Consider the following 8,507-nt stretch of genomic DNA (forward strand, 5'->3'; position numbering starts at 1 on the left):
CTACCTGCAACTCTAAGGGCCAGTGCTGGAGCGTGTAATGTGCCCTCCACCCATCACTTCCTGGCATCATCCAGCCGCTCACCTGTGCCTGAGCAGCATTGTGGTTTTACCATAGTGAAGGTGTGTGTTCCTGTGTCTGACCATGGCCCGCTTCCTGCCTGCCTGACCTTTCTACCTCGCTGATTCTCCTGTGTATGACCTGGACTGTTGCATTGCGTTTGTTACTGCAAATGGCCATCTGCTACCTGAACTGGTTTAAAATGAGTCTCAGAAACAGTGTGTGAACATGAGCCACCACTGTCCACTATGTTGAAGGATATAACTGCTGTTGTATAGAGTTTGCAAGGTAACATACTGGAACATTCTCTGAGGTTTACCCCTGATGGAGCAAGGCTTGGTAGTGCTCAGGTCACTGCGTTGCTTCATATCTTTCCATAAGGGGTTTGCTGTGCTGTTTCTTACAGTAACTGTATAGCAGTCTACGTGGGGGAATCCCCTTCTGTGTGAGTAAATGTAATGCTCCTCATCCACTGAGCTTACACCAGTCATGCTATGCATCTTCAGGGTCGTCTGCTGACAGGGATGGCATGGCCCGGGTCGCTGGGACTGGTACTGAACCTGCTGGTGGGCTCTGCTGTTTTGGTCGCTAATTGTGACAGTGGCCAGGAGTGGTCACCCACCCTCAGGTAGAACTGATGTGAGGAGCGTGTGTGCGTGCGTGTGTGTGTGTGTATATATATATATATATATATATATATATATATATATATATATATATATATATATATTGTAGGGATTTCCCGGGGAATGGTGTGGTTTGACACAGTTCACAGCAGACTTAGCTTTGAAAATAATAGCTTGGCGTTTATTTGCAGCATAAACAGTCCAGTAAACAGAAATACAGCAACAGCATGCTTTTTAAAACAAAACAAAAAGCTCTTGCCCGTCTGGGCGCTTACTAACCAACAGGTCACCTATCTGACACTTCGACAGGTTTCTTCCTACTCAGTGGAGTGGAGTTCAGCAGAGAGCGGCTATCTTGCACTGTGCTCTACTTGGGATCATTTTGACTTTCCTCTCCTTCTTTAGGGGATGACCATGCTGAGAAAAGGATCCATGGTGTAGGCAAGAGGGGTTCCTCCCTTATCTCCAGACACTCTGGGGTTGAGTTTAGCAAAGCATAACTATTGGGGTCACTAGCGCTGGAGTCAGGGTAGTGACTAAATCCCATACCGTAAAGGGACCTTGCTGGGGGCGGGCGCACAGCTCCCAGGCAAGCCCCGCCCCAGCCGGATTTCATTGGCTGCTTCACTCCGGGCTTCCTAGAAGCCAAAATCAGACCCTGACGGACCCCCGACCCTATTCCAAACGTTTAGTTTTAGGGTTATTGTTGGGGGTCGGATTAGGGTTACTACAAACATGACTTAACTATCCCCTTCCCACACAACAATCCTAACCATAACCCTCAGGCTAATCAGGAGGGGCTGTAGGAAGGGTTAGAATATGAGAAATCAGTGGGATGTAACCCTAAGCCGACCCCCAACCCTAACCCTAGTACTAAACGTTTGGATTAGTTTCGGGGTCCAGCAGGGTCTGATTTTGGCTTCTAGGAAGTCCGGAGTAGAGCAGCTAATGAAATCCGGCCGGGGCGGAGCTTGCCTGGGAGCTGTGTGCCCGCCCCCAGCAAGGTCCCTTTACGGTATGGGCGTAAAGCCACCAACTCACTAACTATAGGAAGCAGCGTGTAGAAGAGAGGGTTGTGTGTGCTAAACCTTCCTTTGAGACTGCAGCTGTGCTTTAGGGGAGTGTGACACCTAGTGGTTGGAGCAACTAACTACACTGTAACTCCAGACAGAGACACTTTTGCCTGGGTGTATAGAGAAGAAGAAAACATGGATTGGGACAGTACAGGGGCCATCTCCATCTTTCTTGTGTTCTTTCTCATCCTGAGATGAAAGATCAGATTAAGATCTGAGGACTGTGAAGATCGGCAAAGCAAAAAAAGCTTATAGGGGGACATTTATTATGTCCGGGCTTAAAACACCGGGTGTAAAAATGTCCTGACAGCACTGAGGTTCGCCGGATTGGCGGAGGCGCAATGCTCAGAGCTGCATAGGTTTTCTCAACATTTTTCCACTCAAAAAATGTTAAATGTGGCGCATGCAGAGGCTGTGCCCCCTCTGCGTCCGGCCGCATCCCCCATTACGCCCACTTCGCTCCCCTCTGGGGCGATCACTGGATTTTGACGTTAAGGCTATGTTCACAACGTATTACATTGTTACACTGACAATTGCATTAAAATCAGTGCAGAACGGCCATAAAAAATTGACATGTCAATTATTTCCATGGCGGTATCGAACAACGGCCATTGTTCAATACAGTGTTTGAACAATGTCCATTGTTCACACAGAATAAAACTGGCGGAATCTCGTCAGCCTCTGTGTCATAATGACAGTCTATGGGAGGCTCGTGCGCCTCTTCCCCCGGCGTCTCTCTGCGCTGAAGAATAGATATGTCCATTAGACTGTCATTATGACATGGAGGCTGGCCTTCACACGGAGTAAAACTGGTGGAATTCCATGGCGGAGAATTCCGCCACTTTTACTCCGTGTGAATCTGAGTGGATTTACACAAAAAGCTGCCCACTGGATTTTATGCTGCACTCTGTGGCAGCAGGTTGGATCTCTATGCGGAGGCAATCCAACAAGGGGGGGTAGTGGGCTCTGATACAATGGGCCATTCAGTGTATGTGTATGTTATACATACACCTCCTAAGAGCTGCTTTACTTACTCTATAGTAACAACCCAGTCTCTTCACTAGTCTGTATTGTCATCCCTACTGGAGGTAATGGCGTAAGGTTACTAACTCCTCGAGATGGAAGTCTCGTTCATCTTCCCTGACTGCAGCCACTGAACAAGCAAGGAAGAGAAGGTCTGGAATTGTGACACCAACCATGTCCCAGGATGACATTGATAATAATGGGGCTGAGCCTTTAAAGAAAGGTTAGGGCCCTATTACACAAAACGATTATCGTCCGTATAACAGGCTGTTCTGGGTGATAATTGTTTAGTGTAATAGCTCCTGCTGAAAGTTGTCACGCTGTCGGCTGATCGTTGTCTTTCAGCATGTTGAATAAGATTGTCAGCTACGATCTGTTGCCCATCCCTATATGTAATAGAAGCAGCGGCAGCCACAGACCGCCGCTGCCTGGGCCATCTAAGGATCGTCCGGGCAGCCCATTTAGATCAGTGCCATTTTGAATTTTTTCTTTATGTGTCCACATACCCCTATGACATGCGCAGTTTTCTATTTTCTTTGAATTGGACCATGTAAGAATAGGGAGGGGGGGGGGTGTACAGGTGCTCTCGTTACTTCACACTCGGTGCAGGTGGATGTTACTCGCACAGCAGCATGAGGGGGGTTTGGAGAATGACCACAAGATGTGTAGCTGATTATTTGTGACATGTGAGAGTCCTGCACGGTGTGGGGACCATTGTGGTAGGAAGGGAGAGTGATTGAGAGCAGAGATGTTCCTGGCAGTTATTGTGGTCAGCCGTGATATGCTATATCCAGCACGGACAGGTTAGTCAAGACACTGTACCCATTACCCAAGACTGCACACCTCCCGTCCGTTCTTCACTGCTTATGACCTGCACATCGAAGCTTCCTCTGAGCCAACCGCATGACCTGAGCTTCGTGCCTAACCTGTATTGCATAAGCCTCCCCTGAGCAGAAGCCACGTCCACGTATCCTGTCCGACAATCTCTGACTAACCCAACTGATAAGTAACCGCCTGATGCTCTCCCAGAGGGGAAGTTAACCCTGTGCTGGCTGCAGGCCTCACACTGATGGACTGGATCTCTGAAATATTATTACTGGTCCTTATTGTGTCATCATCGCCACATTATCAAAGAAGAAACTCCATAGTTCAGAGGAAGATATGGGACTGACTCAGGAATATCTTCTTTGAGGGCCCTGGGCTGTGGCAGGTCTCCGACCAGACATGGAGGCCCCATGACTTACATTCATATAATGAAGATGATCGTGCTGGGTCTGTGCTCATATGACCAGCGAGTGACTGATAGTCGGCCTCCTGCTGTAATGGCCGAGATCTGATTTTGGTCATTCAATATCCTTAGGGTAGCTTCACACACCGTATCGTAGCGGCCTAAATAACTGAACACATCATCAAATCTGCTGCAGATCTGCTGCGGATCCTGTACGTGTGAATGCACCTTTAGGCTATGGTCACATTTTGTCACAGAACGGCCGGTCTCAGAAAAGATCATTGAGTGGCGCTGAGTTCTAATGCGGGCGCATCAGTGCGTGTCCACATCAGAACTCCTCACTACACACAGTGGAGCATGCGATGCATGTCAGTTTCTCGCAGCGCTGCTAGGGATTCCTCAGAAGGCAGCACTACGCAAGTGCCGTAGAAATCACGGCTGTGATTACTACGGAACTTACGTAGTGTGAACATTGCCTTAAACTGGAAGGTGTCCATGAGTTTCCATGACAACCAGAGGGTCAGCAGAGGCCTTTAGGTATATACAGAGGCATGACTTAATATACCGTTGTCAGGGACAAGTTGTACAAGGTAGGGAACAGGACACGACAGTGAGCCCTAAAGCTGAAACCACCCCCTGTGCCTACCTACTTTCCTCAAGACAGTCCTAAGCAACTTCACGAAACCACGGTGATGGTCAGGGGCGTAGGATTCATGGGACACCATAGCAAATAATTTTAAGGGGCCCCCTACGTACAACACAAAGCAATGCTCATATATATATTTATATATCTGCTTTACTGCTGGTGCAATGATAACCCCTGACCTTACCTTTGCACGGAGCTCTGCACATTTTCTTTTCCTATTTGATTACACAGCTGGAGAACAGAGGTCAGAGGTTATCAGTGCAGTGGAGGAGAGATCTCTGTCTTCTGCTTGTTAACCCTTTTGTGTTGCAGCATGTAAGTAAACATTGGGTCACTTACACACTGCAGTACATAGGGGATAAGCAGAAGGACACACGCTCTTAGAGCCCTATTTCACTGGACGATTATCGTTCACATGATCGTTAACGATTAACGATCTCAAACGACCGCTATTGAGAAAGACCTGAAAACGTTCACTCATTTTCATGGAACGATAATCGTTACTTATGATCGTATTTGCGATTGTTTTTTCTTCGCTATTTCTTCGCTATTGCGTTCGTATCTATTGAAAACGACCGAACGACGTCTTATTCAATGCCAACGATTTGCGAACGTTTTGCAAACGAGCAACGATAAAAATAGGTCCAGGTCTTATAATCGTTAACTGCATTTCAACCGAAAGATTATCATTTAGATTCAAACGATTTAATGATAATCTAAACGATAATCATCTGGTAGAATAGGGCCCTTACCTTTCTTCCCCGGGCCCCACTCCTGCACGGGCCCAATAGCAACTGCCTACCCTGCCTCTAAGGTAGCTGTGTCCTCCAGAACCCTCTCTACCCTCCAGACCCCCCTGTGTCCTCCAGAACCCTCTCTACCCTCCTGTTCCCCCAGTCTCCTCCAGAACCCTCTCTACCCTCCTGTTCCCCCAGTCTCCTCCAGAACCCTCTCTACCCTCCTGTTCCCCCTGTCTCCTCCAGAACCCTCTCTACCCTCCAGACACCCCTCTCTACCCTCCAGACCCCTCTCTACCCTCCAGACCCCCGTCTCTTCCATAACCCTCTCTACCCTCCAGACCCCCCTGTGTCCTCCAGAACCCTCTCTACCCTCAAGACCCCCCTTCTCCTCCAGAACCCTCTCTATCCTCCAGACACCCAGTGTCGTCTTCAGACCCCTCTATTACTTACACGAGACTCCTTTGGCCATCCAGACCCCTCTATTCCTTGCACGAGACTCCTTTGGCCATCCAGACCCCTCTATTCCTTGCACGAGACTCCTTTAGCCATCCAGACCTCTTTGTTCCTTCCTCTAGACTACTTTGGCCTTTCAGACTCCTCTGGTTGTGATTTATCACCCTTGCCAATAAAAGCATTGCGTTAAGAGTGACCCTGATTGATCATTGTCTCCCCTTGTGTCACACATTAGTTGGGTGATCTCCATGTAGTTGGTGGTTTTGCCATCCTTGCTCTCATGTTTATAGAAACCTTTTCTCTCAGGGGACAATGGAGTGATATATATGTAACTGTACAGATATAATAATAGCCCGGGGCAAGTACAAGGTGACTGCCCCCATTCTCCATACTACACACTATGCTGTGACTCCAGGAACTACCTGCAGGAATGTTTAATATCCCAACCACAGCCAGGTTATGAGGAGAGGTGAGGAAACCGGCAACACTTCACTATCCTGACATGGAGCATGGTCACAAGAGCTCACAATCACAGCGGTGACACCAGGATACCAGGAGACATGGAGCGCGGTCACAATCACAGCGGTGACACCAGGATACCAGGAGACATGGAGCGCGGTCACAATCATAGTGACACCAGGATACCAGGAGACATGGAGCGCGGTCACAATCACAGCGGTGACACCAGGATACCAGGAGACATGGAGCGCGGTCACAATCATAGTGACACCAGGATACCAGGAGACATGGAGCGTGGTCACAATCACAGCGGTGACACCAGGAGACATGGAGCGTGGTCACAATCACAGCGGTGACACCAGGATACCAGGAGACATGGAGCGTGGTCACAATCACAGGGGTGACACCAGGAGACATGGAGCGTGGTCACAATCACAGCGGTGACACCAGGATACCAGGAGACATGGAGCGTGGTCACAATCACAGCGGTGACACCAGGATACCAGGAGACATGGAGCGTGGTCACAATCACAGCGGTGACACCAGGATACCAGGAGACATGGAGCGTGGTCACAATCACAGGGGTGACACCAGGAGACATGGAGCGTGGTCACAATCGCATCGGTGACACCAGGATACCAGGAGACATGGAGCGTGGTCACAATCATAGTGACACCAGGATACCAGGAGACATGGAGCGTGGTCACAATCACAGGGGTGACACCAGGAGACATGGAGCGTGGTCACAATCACATCGGTGACACCAGGAGACATGGAGCGTGGTCACAATCACAGCGGTGACACCAGGAGACATGGAGCGTGGTCACAATCACAGCGGTGACACCAGGAGACATGGAGCGTGGTCACAATCACAGTGGTGACACCAGGAGACATGGAGCGTGGTCACAATCACACCGGTGACACCAGGAGACATGGAGCGTGGTCACAATCATAGTGACACCCGGATACCAGGAGACATGGAGCGCGGTCACAATCATAGCATACCTCCCAACTTTTGCTCGGAGGAAAGAGGGACAGTCACGGCAATCTGCCACGCCCCTATGGACACGCCCCCATTGCCTATTACCATTATATAGTAAACAAATTTTACCACCAGATCTTCACCGCATAGTGACTTATCCCCCCTTATACTATTACTGCATAACATCCACTATACACACAGCAGTACTGTCCCTCAGCAGTGACTATATAGCAGTAGATGAGGCTGTACACCTGCAGACCTTATAGGTGATTATAGTGCAGTTATTCAGTCACTCACATGGGACGTCTTCTCTTGTTGATCACTTTTGTGTTTCATCGCCATCATGCACGGCCATCTTGAAAACCTCTCCGGCCATCTGCGAGACAAACATTTTAGGCTCCTGTCTCCAGTATAATCCTCATCTGCTTCACAGTAACTCTCTGTGCCCCATATCCCATTGTAGTAACCCCCATCTCCCCAAAGGTCCAACTGTAGTAACCCCCCCTCCCCCTAGAACACACTGTAGTAATCCCCCCTCCCCCTAGAACACACTGTAGTAACCCCCCTCCCCCTAGAACACACTGTAGTAATCCCCCCTCCCCCTAGAACACACTGTAGTAATCCCCCCTCCCCCAGAACACACTGTAGTAATCCCCCCTCCCCCAGGACACACTGTAGTTATCCCCCCTCCCCAGTTAATCCCCCTGTAGTAATCCCCCTCCCCCAGTTAATCCTATTGTAGTAATCCCCCTCCCCCAGTTAACCCCACTGTAGTAATCCCCCCTCCCCAGTTAATCCTATTGTAGTAATCCCCCTCCCCCAGTTAATCCTATTGTAGTAATCCCACTCCCCCAGTTAATCCCACTGTAGTAATCCCCCCTCCCCCAGTTAATCCCACTGTAATAATCCCCCTCCCCCAGTTAATCCCACTGTAGTAATCCCCCTCCCCCAGTTTATCCCACTGTAATCCCCCCTCCCCCAGTTAATCCCACTGTAGTAATCCCCCTCCCCCAGTTAATCCCACTGTAATCCCCCCTCCCCCAGTTAATCCCACTGTAGTAATCCCCCTCCCCCAGCTAATCCCACTGTAGAAACCCCCCTCCCCCAGTTAATCCTATTGTAGTAATCCCCCCTCCCCCAGTTAATCCTATTGTAGTAATCCCCCCTCCCCAGTTAATCCTATTGTAGTAATCCCCCTCCCCCAGTTAATCCCCCTGTA

General features: G+C 49.4%; 1 protein-coding gene across 1 annotated transcript in view; it reads right to left on the minus strand.

Annotated features, from left to right (window-relative positions):
* LOC138770912 (nuclear receptor ROR-gamma-like) overlaps positions 1-7,590 on the minus strand; it is a 71,097-nt gene extending 63,507 nt beyond the window's left edge. The window contains exon 1 of the mRNA XM_069950223.1: positions 7,586-7,590. The gene's annotated coding sequence lies outside the window, so the exon portion shown is untranslated. The remainder of the gene's footprint in view (positions 1-7,585) is intronic.
* Between the last annotated feature and the right edge of the window lie 917 nt (positions 7,591-8,507).

The sequence above is a fragment of the Dendropsophus ebraccatus genome, chromosome 13, assembly GCF_027789765.1.
Source record: "Dendropsophus ebraccatus isolate aDenEbr1 chromosome 13, aDenEbr1.pat, whole genome shotgun sequence".
In the NCBI taxonomy this organism is placed as follows: domain Eukaryota; kingdom Metazoa; phylum Chordata; class Amphibia; order Anura; family Hylidae; genus Dendropsophus; species Dendropsophus ebraccatus.